Below are 17,887 nucleotides of genomic sequence, written 5' to 3' on the forward strand. Positions count from 1 at the left end.
TTTACTACAACCAATGTTATGAAATAAAAATAAGTAAATGAAGAGGTCTGTGGTCAAGTACATGCTTGGATACTGCCTGAAGCACTGAAAAGTTACTAACCATCAGTGTAATACTGAACTTGCTGGAGCAACTGTCTGATTAGGATGCTTCTAACATGACATTCCAATCTTAAATGTCTCGGGTGAGCTAGATGGTGGTTTCCCCTTCTTTGAAAGGAGACTGTGTTTTAAAAGATGATATTTTTCAAGGATGTAAACAAATCAGACATTAATTGTTTTTTTACACCTCACTGTTCCCAGTTAACACTGCAAGAGGTTTAGCACAAATAAAAAATGTGAAAATAGAAACTATGAAATAAACCATGCAACATTCACAAACTCATGCACATAAAAAGCAGAAATCAGTCAAAGATTAGAATTTTGAAAGCTAGTTAGGATCCCAAGCCAACAATCCATCATTTTACTATTTCAGTGGGACTACCTTTCTGCTGTAGTGTATATGGAGAAGTAGGAGGAAGCCCAAGTCCCTCAGTTAAGGATTTTTCAGCAAACCTACTATATATTTTGGAAAGTTGTATGTTTGTTCACTATGTATTTGGACACCACTTTAGATATTGTAACCAAATTTTGCATGATTGCTCCTAAAATCTAGGAGATTTCTGCTTATGTATGGATACAATAGTGCAGTAGATAAACAGATACAACTAATAAAACTCATTTCATGCATACTTCTCAATCAATATTCCTGGGTTTCTTTTGCAGATCATTCCACTGACTATACAGTGGTGCCCCGCAAGACGAATGCCTCGCAAGACGGAAAACTCACTAGACGAAAGGGTTTTCCGTTTTTTGAGCTGCTTTGCAAGACGAATTTCCCTATCGGCTTGCTTCGTAAGACGAAAAACGAAAACGTCTTGCAAGTTTGTTTCCTTTTTCTTAACACCGTTAATACAGTTGCGACTTGACTTCGAGGAGCAACTCATAGAACGCGGTGTGGTAGCCTTTTTTGAGGTTTTTGAAGACTTTGGTGATTTTTGAAGCTTTTCCAAAACTTCTTTTAAACTTTTAAAACTTTTTGGGGGTTTTTGGATTTTGGGTTGGGGTGTTTGGAATTCAAGGACTTGGTGTTGGGGAGGGGTTTGCAAGAATCTGGAAGCTTGTGTGTTTTTTTTCTGCATTTTTATGATTTTCTGTGACCATTGGGCCGCTCTGCTGTTTTTTAAAAAAATTTCTGGATTTGAATTTCTGTGTGGTGGGTGGCTGGGGGAACAGTTGAGGAGGGGTTTGCAAGAATCTGGAAGCTTGTGTGGTTTTTTTCTGCATTTTTATGATTTTCTGTGACCATTGGGCCACTCTGCTGTTTTTTAAAAAAAATTCTGGATTTGAATTTCTGTGTGGTGGATGGCTGGGGGAACAGTTGAGGAGGGGGTTCTTCAGCAAGAAGCAAAGAGTGGAAGAGGAACCTTCTTCGAGTTGTCCCCCAGAGTCTTAGAAAATGTACTGTACACTTTGTTGATTTTTAAATGTTTTTCTGTCATGTTTAGAAACTTAATTTATTGTTCCTTCAATTTTTGAAATGCTCTTTACAGTATGTGTGACTTTAAAGAGCACTTAATAAACTCTTGTTGTACCAAATTTGGCTTTGTTTGGACTTTTTTTGACCATAGGAACGCATTAATTGGATTTCAATGCATTCCTATGGGATTTCGTGCTTCGCAAGACGAAAAATTCGCTAGACGAAAAAACTCGCGGAACGAATTAATTTCATCTTGCGAGGCACCACTGTAGTTGATGGAAAATGGTAAATTCACCTGAGAATGAGGGCTTCCTTCAGAGTTATTAATTTTCAACTGATTACAAGACCGCCGCCCCCCTAGCTGCAGCAGCTTCATGTTGTTGATCAGTGAAAAGTCTGAAATACGTTCACACTGGGGGAGTGTCAAGGTAGGCCCAGGGACGTGAGATATTCTTTGGGCAAAGCCCCATATTGATTCCATTGCCACAGAAGCATTACATCTCTTCCTGGCTACGGGGTTCAAACTCATGATGGCTGGAATTCTGGGGACATGCCTCCCACCCCAACCCTGTTCTGTTGCCATGACTGCAACATCACTTGATTACTGTAACATTACTGCCACCTTTGACTGGCAGTGCAAGTGTATATATTATATTCACACTGGGCTATCATTGCTATTGTCTCCACCCCGTAAGAGTACCCAACTTCTATGTATTCTAACGTTGCATATGCACAAGGTCTCAAGAAATGCAAGTTGGGCCCAAAGAGAGGATAGGGTCAACTTGACCATTAACCACTATGTATCCACTATACCAATTCAGAAAATCTGCACATTGTTACTGAGAAGTGCAGGCGACGTGGCCTCTGAAAACCATTTGCTCAGGAGACAAGTGTGGAGAGTGCTGCTGCACTCAGGTCCTGCTTACAGACTTCCCATAGGTATCTGGTTGGCCACTGTGAGAACAGGATGCTGGACTAGATGGCCTGACCTGGAAGGATGTGTCTTGGGTACTTATTGTGGTCGTAAAAAAAAGCAACCAAGAGAGACTAATACAGAGGCAGGAAAGGATGAACAGTAATGAGTCAGTTCCCCATATTCTGAGTTTGCCCCAAAGACTACTACCTAAAGGAGAGGGGGCAAAAATATCCAGACTATTTTCAAGCAAAAAAGAGCAATTTGGTAAGGTGTACTTTAGTGCGGGACGCGGGACATGGGTGGCGGGACGCAGGTGGTGCTGTGGGTAAAACCTCGCATGGTCGGCGGTTCGAATCCCCGCGGCAGGGTGAGCTCCCGTCTTTCGGTCCCAGCTCCTGCCCACCTAGCAGTTCGAAAGCACCCCTAAGTGCAAGTAGATAAATAGGTACCGCTTTATAGCGGGAAGGTAAACGGCGTTTCCGTGTGCTGCGCTGGTGCTGGCTCGCCAGAGCAGCTTCGTCACGCTGGCCACGTGACCCGGAAGTGTCTCCGGACAGCGCTGGCCCCCGGCCTCTTAAGTGAGATGGGCGCACAACCCTAGAGGTGGAAACAATTGGCCCGTACGGGCAGGGGTACCTTTACCTTTACCTTACTTTAGTGCAATATTCACTGAATTATACTTTTTTTAAAAATCACATATAATTCATTCCCATAACTGAGTGAATTTCACTCCTCAGACTTTACAACACACACACATACACGGGGGGTGGGGGTGGGGGTGTTATGGTTCTTTCATAATCAGTCATTCAGGCATATTCCTTACACTATTCCTTTGTTTAAAAATAGTACCATAAATCCATTATTAACATAATTATTGATGATCTACACTCCATTAGTTCATAAAGCCTGACAAACTATCAAGTGTTCAACCACCATCAGCGTTTTCTTGACTGCTTTACGATACAGATAGATTGAGTAGGCTGAGCTTTAATTCCAGTTTTGTAATAATGCTACTGGGTAGACGTGATCTGGCTTTCAAATCATTGCAGCAATGCAGATGGAAAAATTAAAACATATTTTACTCCAAAAGAACATAAACAAATCATTTTCACTTCACACTTGTGGCATTCAATTTATTATATTTTTTAATGCAAGCCAGTCTTCTCCCAACCTCCCCTTGTATATTACACTGATTATATGCTGGCTGGAAATCTGGGATACCCACTAAGTTATGTCAAATATTACAACCTGGGTTTGAACTTTCATAATTGACAGCCATGCTCATCAGTGGCAGACCTATTGTTATTATTTCTTAGAATGGAAAAAGTGTGGTACATCGGCTTCTGTAGTTCTCAAAATTACCGTCATTAGTTGTTCTCTGAGAAAGCGTCACTTGCAAATAAATCATACAAATTACCATGCTTGTTGTTATTCATGTAACACCAGTCACTGATGTGCCTGTTGCTTTGCAGGGTAACTGTAAAGAAGACAGGTTCCTGCCCTGAGGAGCTTACTGTCTAATGGATGAAAGAGACAATCCATTAAATGTGTGACTGCATTTACTTTGTCGTTGTCCCCTCTCCTTTAAAAATAGCAGCTGTATGGAGGAAATCAGGCTTAGCACTGCTGCACATGCAGTGCGGTTTAACCCTTTCCTCCTATACTGTAGTTCTGGGGGAAATAATCTCATGAAGTGGCTGTTGACCCTGGGAGAGAAGCTGCCACTGGATGCTGGATTTAAGGTGCTTCTCCTTATGAATTATGAAGGCTCTCCATATGAATTGTGAACAGAGCTGACAGCACTTAAGTACTTATAAATAAGTTAATCAATGATATGCCAAACAAAACCCCTACAATTATTATTTTGCCATTTACATGCCAGAAAGGATAGAAACTGTTGATAATCTTTAAATGTCAGAAATTGGAATATCTTTATCTGTGTGACCGCACCATGGCAAGTAACAAGTAAGAGAAGGGGGAAATATCACCTCATAAAGTTATGAACTAAAAGTAAAGCACAGTCATATTATGACTTTTTTTGGAAACAAATACAGCTCTGATAATATCGTAAGAGCATAAGAAGAGCCTCGCTTGATGCCCATGTAGCCTGACATCCTGTTCACACAGTGGCCACCTAGATGACACACTTAAACCTCAGTGTTCCCTGTTCTTAGAGACTGGTTCCACCTCAACTGCTTCTCTCACATAGAAGGAAGCTGGGTCTGATCTTACTATCATGGCAGTCTCCTTCCCCCAGTAACCCTTACAAGGTAGGGAAAACAAGAGGCTTGGGATACTGGCTCCCCTGGCTCCCTCTATGAAGAAATTCATTGTGTTTTGATGGGTCTTGTATAATGCATTCTGTCATTTGCAATGTGTTTGATGGGGGACGTCATTTGCCTGTTGAGGTGAAAGTCCATGTTGTCTGAACAGTCAGAAGAAGAAGACACGAGAGGATGAGGATCGAGGAAGAAGAAAGAAGACTTGAAAGGAAGGCAGAGTGGCTTGGTGACCGAAAACTTGCTCAGGTAGTTGAATCAGTTGGCTCAGGTTGAAGAGACGGGGAGAGAAGCTGTCTACAGCACTGAGTGAGAGGCAGTTTGGAATGCTAGACTCTGGGGCCTGGTAAGCAGGGCCGGCTCTCCCATGAGGGCCACACCTGGGAGTGGTGGCAGATCCAGTCCTGGGACACACGCACCACTCGCTGCTTCCAACCCTTGTCACCCACCTCCCTCCTCCTTCTCCAATGCCCCCTGCCCCTCTGATGCCCACACAGTCATGAGAGAGAAAACATATTCTTCCCCACTGCCCTCCCCTGCAGTGAGGCTCAATTCTGCAGGATGCTCCTTTACGATCAACTTCTCCGCAGGGAAACTGCTTGCAAGTAAGCACCCCACAGGACTGATGCCTCAGCTGAACAGCTGTTGAATGAAGGTGGTGATCCTGCAAGGTGGAGCATTGTAGGGCACCTACTTTCTCCTTCCTGCCTGATGCGCCACACCCTAGCAGCCCTAGAGCACTCTGGGCCATCAAAAGTGACTGTCGTGATTTCTGGCTGTCTCAACCCACCTTGAACAATGCCCAAATCTCTCTGAATAGGCCCAATTTGGCTTGGGATTTGCACCTTGGTCAAAACCAGTGCACAACCCTATGAAATACCTGTGTCCCTCCACACCCTCCTAGAAAAAGGAAGGACATCCATTGAATAAAAAACTGGAATAACTGAGGAAAAGAGTTGTGTTGTCCTACTGCTGGCTTTTTAAAAAATCCTTAAAAGAGGACACATTTAATGCAATCTTGTTGTTGCTTACAAGAAGCAACTTTGCTTTCTGGTACCTTAGGAGTTTCGGAAAACAAGAACTTTTGTTTGCTGTGGAGCTGGAGAGTATTTTTAAAAGCTAGCTGGGAGACAAGGTAGAAATCATACAAAAGTATGTTTGATGAGAAGGGAGGCTGTTCCTTCGTGACTTCTCCCCGAAATAATGACTACTGTCCATTTTTTTTGCTGTCAGGAAAGATATGTTTCCACAGGATGTCAAAAGCTCCTGGCTTAACAATGTCCCTGGCCTGCCACCTTTTCAAGCAAAACTCTGTTGTAGTAGCTGGTTGTCTTAGCAACATCTCCAGTACATGACAGCCCCCAGCATTCTGACACCTAAAAAGGAAGAAAGCAACAACTCCACAAAAGGAGCATATTGTTCTGTCAAAGATTGTTTCTATACATTGTGCAGAAAAAGATACTAGACTGAGATAACAGATGACTGCAAGTGAGGCGCAAGGTCATGTTTGTGAATGCTCTCTTAATTTTCATCTATCTATTATATATTCTGCACATATAATAAACAAGCATATGAAGAAGAGAGCTATGCTAGGTCTCTATCTCAGGAGTCACCAACTTTTTTGGATCCATGGGCCCATTTGCAGACTGGTGAAACTGTCATGGGGAACTCACACACCACCCTCAATTAAGTACATATCATACCCTATTCTATTGGCTACAATGGGGTGATTTTTCAAGCCAAATTTTAGTTGGATGATAGGACCCTGTTGCAACAGGGAAGGCCTCTGCAGGCACATGTGTACCCACAGGCACTAGCTGTGAGACCCCTTCTCTATCTGATGTGCTAATCATATATTAACTACATGCCTGGGTTTGTTTTTGTTGTTGTTTTCTTGAAGAGCTTTGGGAAATCTTAAGTTAACATTCTTAAAAAAGCCAGAAGCCTTTCTGCTTGGAATTTTAGGTAAAGACATTCCAAAAAATCTAAGAGAAATTTTTCTATATACAACGGCTGCAGCCTGAATACTGATCTCAATGAACTGGAAAGGGGGGAAAGTTCCAACCTTATCAGATTGGCAGTGCAAATTATTGGAATATGCGGAAATGGCACAATTGACTAACAGGCTAAGAGGTAATACAAGACAATCATTTATTTAAAAATGGGATATGTATAAGAGATATCTACAGAATAACAGCAATACAATATCTATGGCAGTGTTTGAATGACCCTTGTCTAAACAAACTGTTAAAAAACAAGCATAAAGGTATGAATTGTTGTAAGAAAGTATTAGAAAGTACAGAAAGGGTAAGGTAATAATGATAAGTACATTCATCACCAGAAAGGTCATATGCATCGGGAAATGATAGGAAATCTATTCTATGTTAGCAAAAAAGATAGGAAAAAAGAGATTGCATAAATTTAATTTAAATTTATTTTTTGTAAACATATATAAGATTATTAGTACACGATTGTTTTCATCTTAGTATGTTTTGTATGATATCTATGAATTTCAATAAAGTATTTAAACTGGGGGCAGGGGGGGAGAAAAGATTAGGGAAATCATTCAAAACTATGACATACTACCTTCAGCCCAAGGTAGCACTGTCCAGGATATCCCATTATATCTGCCTACTGTACATAATATGCAGACACGCTCAAATCATATTTACTTCCTCAGTAAAAGAGATCATCATGAGATCAATTAGCAGCTCACTGGGGTTTGAGACAGGAAGGAGCTTTTCCCAGTCCTACCTAGAGACACATGGGATCGAACCTGGAAATTTTTGCATGCAAAGCATATCTTCTACCACTGAGCTACATATGATCAATTTCACTTCTCCCTTAAGAATAACCATGGTATAAAACGACTGGTAGAACCACACCCCCTGCAACTTGCTCCAGTAAGCACAAATCCTCACTGTGGCCTCTGATTTCTTCCCGTATGATCTTCAGATCACAAACCAACGAAAGGAAAACTGCCATATATTCAGTGTATGCCTGGTCTTATTGATACAAGTTCAACAGGGATTCAAATAAGCAGAACAAAGGAAAAACTCCACTGTGAAGCATAAAACAGCCCATCGCCTCATGAGTATGATGTATCGCACTCTACAGTGTCCCACAAAGATCTCACTTTCCTTTAGGAAAACTGCAAGTACACATCTTGTCCCACAAATTCCACTGTATGTACACACAGCGACATAGAAATGTGATCATCAGGCACGATTAGAGAGAAGCAAAACTTCTCTATTTATGCAGATACAAAAATTAAATCTAAGGAAGAACAACAAATATTTATACATCATCAGCCAGTGGTCTGAGTCTTTTACTGATATAAGAGGAGGGAAGGCAAATTTCACAAATTTCCCATATTTGTTGCAGCCTCTTGCACACCCTGAAATATCTATTCCAGAAGGTTGGGGACTCTCCAGAACAGCATGGAAGAAAATTACCCTTCCCTTCCATTGGTGGAAGCATCTGTTGGAACAAAATATTCTACATAAGTGGAAGAGATGCATCAGATGTCAAAGGTCTAATTCATGTTTGGAAATCTACCTTACTCAATTCAATTTGTATTTTCAAAATGTAAACATTTTCATTAGTTATATTAACATTACTCATCTTGATTCTCTGGGGTAAAATCAGTGAAATCCAATGTTTATAGAGCAGGTACCCTTCTGTTTGAAAGCCTCCTAGGCAGGAAATAACTGAATTGGACTGCTAATCCTAACACTGTTTACCTGTAAGAAAGCCTCACTGAATTCAATAGGACTGACTTCTGAGACTTGAAGCAGAAGCACCCCTACTGGTGAGCCACACAAGACTAGAAAGAACAAGAGACATCTATATTCCCTCCCCACCCCAAAAGTAATAGTTGTGTTTTAATTTGTAATATAGGTACATTCTCCCAATAAGGAGAGGAAGGTAATGAAACACTCCCAGCTGTTGAAACACTCAAGTTATTTGGATAATTAAGAACATAACAAAAACCCTGCTGGATCAGTCCAAAGGCTCATCGTCCAGCTTCCTGTTCCCACAGTGACGAACCAGATGCCTATGAGATTCACAACAACCATTGTTCAAAGACATATTGCCCCCAACACCGGAGGCAGAACATAGCTTTTATGGCTAGTAGCCATTGGATTTCCTATCCTCCATTAATTTGCTTTACCCTCTTTTAAAACCATTCGCATTGGTGACCATCACTACATCTTGTGATTTATTTATTTTTGGTCTCGTCTGAATCTTCCAACATTCAGCTTCATTGGATTATCCCATGTCCTCATGAAATGAGAGAGGGAGAAAAATCTCTCTCTATCTACTTTGTTCATACAGATGGGTAGCCGTGTTGGTCTGCCATAGTCGAAATAAAAAAATTCCTTCCTGTAGCACCTTAAAGACCAACTAAGTTAGTTCTTGGTATAAGCTTTCGTGTGCATGCACACTTCTTCAGATACCATTTGTCCATACAGTTCATTTTGCACACCTTTATCATGGTTTTTTTTTCAAACCTAAAAAGCAACAGTGAAGAGATTTTAATTCAATAGATGTTTGACTAGGCTCCCAAGATTCTCAGTGCTGGAGGAAACTAAATTTTCCAACAACTGGCCTGTCCATTTTAATTTATTTTATTTGGCTAGCTATAAGGTGAGTGGTGCATCATCATTCCACTACCTTTTCCTTCTTTTTGAATTAGATTTCATTCAGTTTCCCCAATGGCCTCAATCTGCATAAAAGAAGCTTGAGAAGTAGGTAAACCTAAGTTGAAGTAGGTAAAACTAAGTCTCTTAACAATGCAGTGTCCTTGTCGGAACATACATGGATGCGTTAAAATCTTCCTCCGGTGGGATACGATCACTCCTTCAATAAAATTCATTCATATTTCAACTCTTACCAAATCTTTTTTTTTTCTTTTTGAGGGAAGCTGTCAATTATGCAGTGTTTAATCTGTCTGTTTTACATGTAGAACAATTATTACTGGTTCCCTGGCTTCTCCCAGACACAATCCATTTCAATATAAGTTCTTTTGTCTGTATTCCTACCAACCACAGTTCTTTCCTACAACTAGTATGCAGCATTCTGAATTTCAGGCTTGGTACTTTCATGAAGCAACCGTATAAAATGGTAAGGGGTGGCAGGGGTGGTAGAGCCCTACTCATTTGCCTCACTGACCACTGCTGCCGCCACCCACCACTCTGGCGTGGCTCTCTTGGTTTAGACAAATGGATGGAGGAGAGGGCAATTGATAGCTACTAGCCATGATGTTATGCTCTGCCCTCCACAACTGGAGGCAGTAATGTTTCTGAATACCAGTTGCTGGAAACCACAGAAGGGGAGAGTCCTCTTGCTTGTGGGCTTCCCTTTGAGGGATCTGGTTGACCACTGTGAGAATGTGATGCTGGACTAGATGGGCCATTGGTCTGATCCTCTGCCTCCCCTTCTTTTTCTTACGCTGGGGGAAGAGGTCCTTCCTTAGAGCAAGACGTTATGGGTAAGATGGCCCAGGAGAGTGCCTTGTTATTGCAGCTGGAAATTCTTTTAAAAAATTAGTTTAAAACTGAAAGTTACTAAATTAACTTTTAACTAACCTTGAAAGAAAAATTCTAGCTGCTGTGGTGAAGCAACAGCAGCACCTGCCTTACTCTGAGAAAAGATCCAGTCTTGACCCCTCCTGAAGAAGTGCAACCCGGAGCCGAAAATGAAGTCTGGAAAAAGGATTGAGCATGCTTTCCCAGATCAAAGTTGCAAACTGCTGAAAGCTTCTTTTTCGTATTACAATCAGCCAATGGATCTTAAATACCCCTGTATACATGTAGCTTCACAATAGGCCCTGAACCACAGATGCCCAGGAGCACCATTGTACTTTCCATCTGAGAAATGGCTTTAACACCACGTACAGAAGGTGTGAGGCTCCCGCTCCCCTTTCACCCGACTCACGTCTTCACGGTGGTTGTTAAAAGTACGTGTATGTCCAACACTGATGTGCTGCAGAAATGCTATCACCTTAATAAGGGCTAATCAAAGAGAATGGAAGTTAATCCAGGTTGATCTTTGTACGAATAAAAATGCCACTGGATGCAGGGAAATGAAAAGAAATGGATTTGCTTTATTGTTTTATTATCTCCCAGTAATGATTTTTATCCTCCTTTCTAAAGGTTACCTGGTGTAGGTCTCTGAAATTACACTATTTGTTTTGATTAAAAGGACACTACACGCCAAATGAGTATTACACATTCTCAATCATTAAAGACAGAAAGAAGAAGCTCTTATTTCACCAGGGCTGTATTTATTCCTTAGACCTCCCGATTAGAGGTGAAAAATTGATGAAGGGTGGGAGGGAGAGGATCCCCTGTAGCTATAAATGAAGTCAGGAAGCTTGAATAATTTGTATTTTGCAAGTGCTCATAAAAGCAGTACAATTCATATGTAGGGCAACCAAGGTTTTAGAAGTGATCCACAGTCAAACACCAACAGCGCACAAAAAGAAAATATAAATCCCATTCGCAAAAAATGCTATAAAGTTTTTTATAGTTTAAGGTGCTTCAACCTATTTAATGTTATGAGTGTCAGGATCCCAGCTCACTCAGATCCTGCTCCCACTGAAGACAAAGAGAAAACCATGCTAGCAGGGTTCAAAATTAGCAGGGCGCCAGACACATTTTGTGCCTAAAGATTCTCCATTTGCAAGCACCTAAAAAAGTCTGGGTGACATTTTTTGTGCCTGGCTGACACTCAAGGATTACAGAAACGTATGTGTTTTAAAACCTCAAAGTATATGTTAAGGATAGATGTTAAGGAGTTAAGTAGAGTGTTTTGAAAACTGAAGTATGGTACCAATATTTTTATTGTAAACACCTAATTAAACATGTATTAACAATTTATGTTGAAAATGTGGTACTAACAATGTGTCACTTACGTGAATTGTGCTTTGCTTCATGCTTATCAAAATAATAAATATAAAGTGTTTCCAACCCAAATGGTGACTAGACATTCTGTTTTGGCGCCCACAACCCAAGTCCCAGGAGCCATTTGGCTCCTAGCTTTCCTATCCCAGTTTCTAACACTGCATGCCAGTCCAAAGGCAGCCTGAAGAGCCTCATCTCAGACATGCCTTGCCGGTGTCCCCACCCCCAATGAACCCATTGTGAGCCCCACTTTGATCTCTGGTTCTTTCATTGCCCCCTGGAGCTCAGGAGCAATGGTGGTGGTGGGCAAGACAGGAAGCCCAGTCACAGGAAGAGCAGGGATCATGCCCTCAGCATACCTGAAAAAATTGGGCAGTGGGAGTTTCTTGAAAATGGTTGAATAAATGAGGCCTTGGAGCCAGGTAAAGCTTTGTGTGAGTGGTAAAACTGCTGAGTTGTCTCCCATCAATCAGGGAATTGAGAATAATTTAACCAATGCTACATAATTATGCTAGTAATTAATTCACCAGATTTTGCTCAATCAGCATCTAAATATACACAAAATACAGTAAGCAAGCAAAGCAGACTTTGATGAGAAGCATAATGTGATGCCTAAACCTTGGCTACAAAGATTTTTCTTTCTTTTTAAGTATGGTATTATTTGTTTAGTTACACAAATGTATATGGAGTGGTCTTACAGGTAAAACTCAGAAAATTAGAATATCGTGGAAAAGTTCATTTATTTCAGTAATTCAACTTAAAAGGTGAAACTAATATATGAGATAGATTCATGACATGCAAAGTGAGATATGCCAAGCCTTTATTTGTTATAATTGTGATGATGATGATGGCGTACAGCTGATGAAAACCCCAGATTAACAATCTCAGAAAATTAGATTAAATGAAATCAGCAAAACAAGGATTGCAAATAGAGCAATGTTGGACCTCTGAGAAGTAGAAGCATGCATATGTACTCAGTACTTGGTTTGGGCCCCTTTTGCATCAATTACTGCCTCAATGAGGGCTAGCAATAGATTGTCCACATTGCATTCCTTGTGTTCCATAAATTCACCCAGTGTGGTGTAGTGGTTAAGAGCGATAGACTCGTAATCTGGGGAACCGGGTTCGTTTCCCCACTTCTCCACATGCAGCTGCTGGGTGAACTTGGGCTAGTCACACTTCTTTGAAGTCTCTTGGCCTCACTCACCTCACAGAGTGTTTGTTATGGGGGAGGAAGGGAAAGGAGAATGTTAGCCACTTTGAGACTCCTTCGGGTAGTGATAAAGCGGGATATCAAATCCAAACTCTTCTTCTTCTTTTACTCTTCCAGAGTCCATTTAACCAGAAGTATTTCTATAATTCTGGCATTGAAGCATGCTCAATTTGCTACAGCTTTGAGTTTCTTCACTTAATTTGCACCTACCCTCCACTTGATGTCACTGATGTATACACACACAGACACACACACACACACAGAGAGAGAGAGAGAGAGAGAGAGAGAGAGAGAGAGATAAACACTGCCCCCCACCAAAAAAAGAGGATAGTTAAAGCAATCATAATATGGTAGCCTCAAGATTTTTGTATTTTTGTTTTTTTGCAGTGTTGCAGTGTCACACGTGTACTCTTGCACGCTGATAAAGCACGATTCTCAGTGATTAAACACATGCTTTGTAAACAAGCTCCAGGATCTCCAGGGATGGCTGAAAGAGTGAAACTCAGAGGAGCCTCTGACAACCATTGTGTAGACAACACTGAGCTAGATGGACCATCGGTCTGACTCAGTATAAGGCAGTTTCCTATGTACCGCACAAAAAGTATCTCAAAATTATTTGTACAGTACTATATATATAATGGGGAAATGCTTTTAAAAATGAATATATTACTGAAGATAGCATAGAAAATGCATTATATTAGAAGCTACTTGCAAAAGATACATATATTAATCAAAACTGCAGAAATCACACTAAAATGAAGCATTTCCATAATGATCGTTTAAAAAAAATTGCAAATTGCTGCAGAAACATGGCAGCTGAATTTAAGATTAGAAAAATGAGAAACTAAAAGAATCAAAACTGATCAATCCTTCCATCCCTACTGGTAGCCTTAATTTGTTCTGTACTACGTTGATTTAAGCCATCTGAAGATCCAGCATAGGAAATACTTAGGAATATGTCGAATGGAGACTAATATTTGCAGACTGACTGTATATTGAAATTAATCAGATAATTTCCTGTGTGATGGGAAAACCTAGGCTGCTCTCATAAAGTTATCACAAGCCCATGTGTGCTAATCTAGCAGATGTCTTCGTTCACAATGTTCTACTGCTGATTCCCTATCCCCCTTCTTTTGATAAAAGCATGCAGATGTCCAGTGTCATTTCAGCCTACCTTTCCTTACAAAGCTTTTGACAAGGTAGCTGCTCTCAGTTAACATGCCAGCATGCTATGTGAACGATGTGATTAGCAGTCCTGCTGTGGATTTTGAAAAATTAATGACCAGGTGGGTTTATATGTGTAGGGTGGCTGTGACTAGCACCTCTGTGTGCCAGGAAGGTTGGTTTAAGTCTTTTTTTCCAGCTGTGATCTGGGTAAAAACCACCTAGCACCTTTGCAATCAACACTGGAGCCAATGGGAAGTTTTCCCCTCTAATGGTAACTGCTCTGTGGGAGAGGCTGGGAAACAATGGCCTAGCCCCCACTTCCCTACACACTTGTTGTTGTTTTTAACAAACTCTAAGATGTCTGTTATTTCTAACAAATTCTAACATCACATCATTTATGTAGCATGCAGTTACCGTATTTTTCGCTCCATAAGACACACCTAGTTTTTAGAGGAAAACAAAGGGGGAAAATATTCTGAACGAAACAGTGGATGTTTGATTTTTGTGGTTCATGCTGTGGCAGCCTCCTTTATTGCTAGAGTCCCTTATCTCCCCTCCCAATCACTTGCTGATCAGCTGCTAAGTGGCTTTGTTCCAACACCCCCTCCCTCTTTTTAAAAATAAAAAGCACGATCTGCTTTTCGCCCCTGGGCAATTCGGCTCCAGGGACCACGCATTCACTCCATAAGACGCACAGACATTTCCCCTTACTTTTTAGGAAGAAAAAAGTGCGTCTTATGGAGCAAAAAATACGGTAGGTCCTTAGTTGCATAAGTACATTAAATATGTTGTATTCAATATGGATTCAGCGTCAATAATGCAATCCCTCATGGTTTCTGCACATCGCAGCTGCACCAGTACTGGCCTATGTAGCATATTTCCCTAGGATACTTCTGAAACTAAACACTAACATCTTCAACAAGTCTCTTTATTTAGTTTTGCTTGCAACTGCAGTCCACTGCTTCCTTCTTGGTGCATTAAAGGTGGTCTTAGGATTTTTTGGCCACAATATTTATGTTAAATACTCAGACATATTTATCTCTTCTAGCAACTCTTCCATTAGCAAACTTAGCAGAACTTCAAGTAGCAACACCAGCAGTTTTGGGGTTGGCAATAATTATAAGAACTTTAAATAAAATCTGGCGCTAAAAATTAAACTACAGAGCATGCTGATTATTTGGCCCCTCTCCCATATTTATTACCTGCCTGTTTATTATACCTTGGCAATTTGATGGCTGCAAGACACGGTTCCTGGTAACCTTGAAATTAATATTTATACGGCTTTGTGTTTTCAGATGTTCTTAATATTTTAAAATGTTTTTGATCTTATAAATATACACACACACACACACACACACACATTTGTATGTACTGTTTTGTTATTTTCTTTGCCACCAGAAATTTATGAAAATGCCTTAGTCTGTTCCAATATTCATTCACACTTTCAACTAATATTTTCTATTCTGCTGCTATTGGTCTATGTTGCTCAAGTCTTTTTCTTGTTTTGTCAACCACTCATATGGATGTTGTTGTTTTTTTAATACTTCATGGTACACAACAGACACCAACAAATATTTACAATTCAGTTATCTTCCCTCTGTGTTCCTGTTCAAAGTGAATGAATTTCCAGAGGGGCAGCCTTGCTAGCCATTTGCAGCAAGAACAATGAAGAATCTTGTAGCACCTTAAAGGCAAAGTTAATGATGTGACTAATGGCCAGTCACAAACAATCTACAGCTGCAATTTTAAACATGTGCACTAAGAAGTAAGTCACATTTAATTCAGTGGGGCTTACTCCCAGGTAAGAAGGGTTAGAATTGCAGCCTATCTTGCTCACTTAATCATGCAGAAGTCCCTTTTTATTGCAACATTTCTTTTCATAAATGCATATTTTATACAGAAAATGGTGCGTGTGCGTGCGTGCGCCTATCTGCTAAAGCAATGCTCAAGAACTGCTTTACAGGATCAGACCCAAGTCCTAATTCTAATGAATCCAGCTAATTCTAATTACAGGCCGAATGCCTCTGATATACTGCCTCTGTATATGCAGACTCCATTCATCGAACAAGACACCAATAGACTGATGTTGGGGCTTTTTAGGAGTTTTAATGGTGAGCTGGGTAGCGCTGCTATCCTTTGCCCAGAAGTGGGGTGGAGATGCAATGCCAGCAGAGGTATTGTTCCTGCTTACTGGGAGAGGTTGAGTGCAGGCACACTAGCAGAAGCAAAGGATTGTTTTTTTCTGGTGCACCCACACCACTCTGACCTCCCTGTTGCCTCACTACCACCCCTCGTGGTACGTGGCAGTGACATAACCACCAGGAAGCTAGTACTGTGGCTCTGCCCCACCGGATGTGCTGCTTCTGGCTCTGCCCCAAATGATAAGTGATAGGCTGCAACGTTGACTCTCATACCACAAAGCCCACTTCACCATTCTGTAGATAAATTTGAGAAAGGGTCATAGCTCAGTAGTAGAGCATCTGCTTCCACACAGAAGGTCCCAGATTCAATCCCCAGCATCATGTAGGGATAGGGATAGCCCCTTGTCTGTAACCCTTGATAGCTGCTGCTAGTCACTGTACACAATATTGAGCTAGATGAACCACTGATCAGTAATGGCAGCTTCCTATGGGCAGATTAGGTTTCTTGACACAAGCAGCAAACTTTATCCATATCCGCCATCAGCATGGATACGTCAAAAGATTTCCTTTCCCTCAAAAGATTCTCCTGGATGTTTTGCTGCAGCAGGTATGCTATTGATTTCTTCCAACTACTTTAAATGCAACGCCTCAAAACTGACTGCTTTGAAAAACTGAAATCGTTTAGTATGCGATGTGTAATTTCATCTAATATTTGCATCACAAGAGCACGATGTAAGCTTTCTATTACTTTCACTTTTAATGAAATCCATTTTATACTTTAGCACTGAATAGGATACCTAAGAGGGAAAAAGTGTGACCAAAATGGCTTGTGTTCAAAGCTCCCAGAAGTGGAACCAATGACTCAGGCAAGTCACTCAACTGTAGAATGAGGCAAGTGTTCAATTTTTCATTGGATTGAAGGATCTAAGGTAGCCATAAAAGAAGCCATTTGGCGGAGTTTCATACTTTGTCTTATAAAGCTGTTCCATGTCATTTAGAATTCATCTGGGGGAATGGGGATCACACAGTCCTGTTCAAGCTTTCTCTACTGAAATGTCACTTTGTGTTTGCAGATTGTACAGAATATTTTATGTTACGGCTGTAAGCTGCATTATATGCCCGTTGAGTGAAAAGGCAGGGTATAAAGAGGAAAGTATGAACTAAACATACAGAACATCTATTTTTTGGTGGTATATCAATAGCGCTTTTCAGGCATTCGCCCTGTATGAACTTAGAATCCTTTAAGAGGAAGAATGAAGGCACTTTCCTCCCTCGGTTTACCCACTGGGGCTGAGCGTTGGTGTCGCTAGCATTTCCCTGCCCTTTCTTACCTGACCAGGTTGACTTCTAGTCAGGTCAACTGGAGCATTCTTCTGCTATGGTACCTCACACATGGAAGGCTAAGCCCATTTCATTCATTCATTCTTTACAAAGTGTATCCATGTCCTGCTCATTGGCTGCTTTGGAGGACAACTGGGATAACAATTTATACAATTTAAAATCCAAATAATTAAACAAATAAAATATAACAAAAACAAAGGGGTAGAGGAGTCAAGATAACAAAAATACAGTCAACAGAAAGAGAAACGTTTATGTCAAACCAAAACCGTTAAGAACTTAAGACAAGCCTTGTTGGATCAGGCCAATGGCCCGTGTAGTCCAGCATCATGTTCTCACAGCATCCTGCTCTCACAATGCCTATGAGAAGCTTGAACACCGTTTGATTTTACTGTATTGGTGATCAGCT

General features: G+C 40.8%; 2 long non-coding RNA genes across 29 annotated transcripts in view; one reads left to right on the forward strand and one right to left on the reverse strand.

The window, feature by feature from the left end:
* Positions 1-17,887, reverse strand: part of LOC308476927 — an 808,687-nt gene that overhangs the window by 125,210 nt on the left and 665,590 nt on the right. The window lies entirely within an intron of this gene.
* On the forward strand, positions 1,249-3,990 carry LOC308476795. Its single transcript, XR_013986103.1, has 2 exons — positions 1,249-1,944; positions 3,905-3,990. It is a non-coding gene; the product is annotated as an uncharacterized lncRNA (long non-coding RNA).

The sequence above is a fragment of the Podarcis pityusensis genome (genome assembly GCF_964106645.2).
Source record: "Podarcis pityusensis genome assembly, chromosome: 5".
In the NCBI taxonomy this organism is placed as follows: domain Eukaryota; kingdom Metazoa; phylum Chordata; class Lepidosauria; order Squamata; family Lacertidae; genus Podarcis; species Podarcis pityusensis.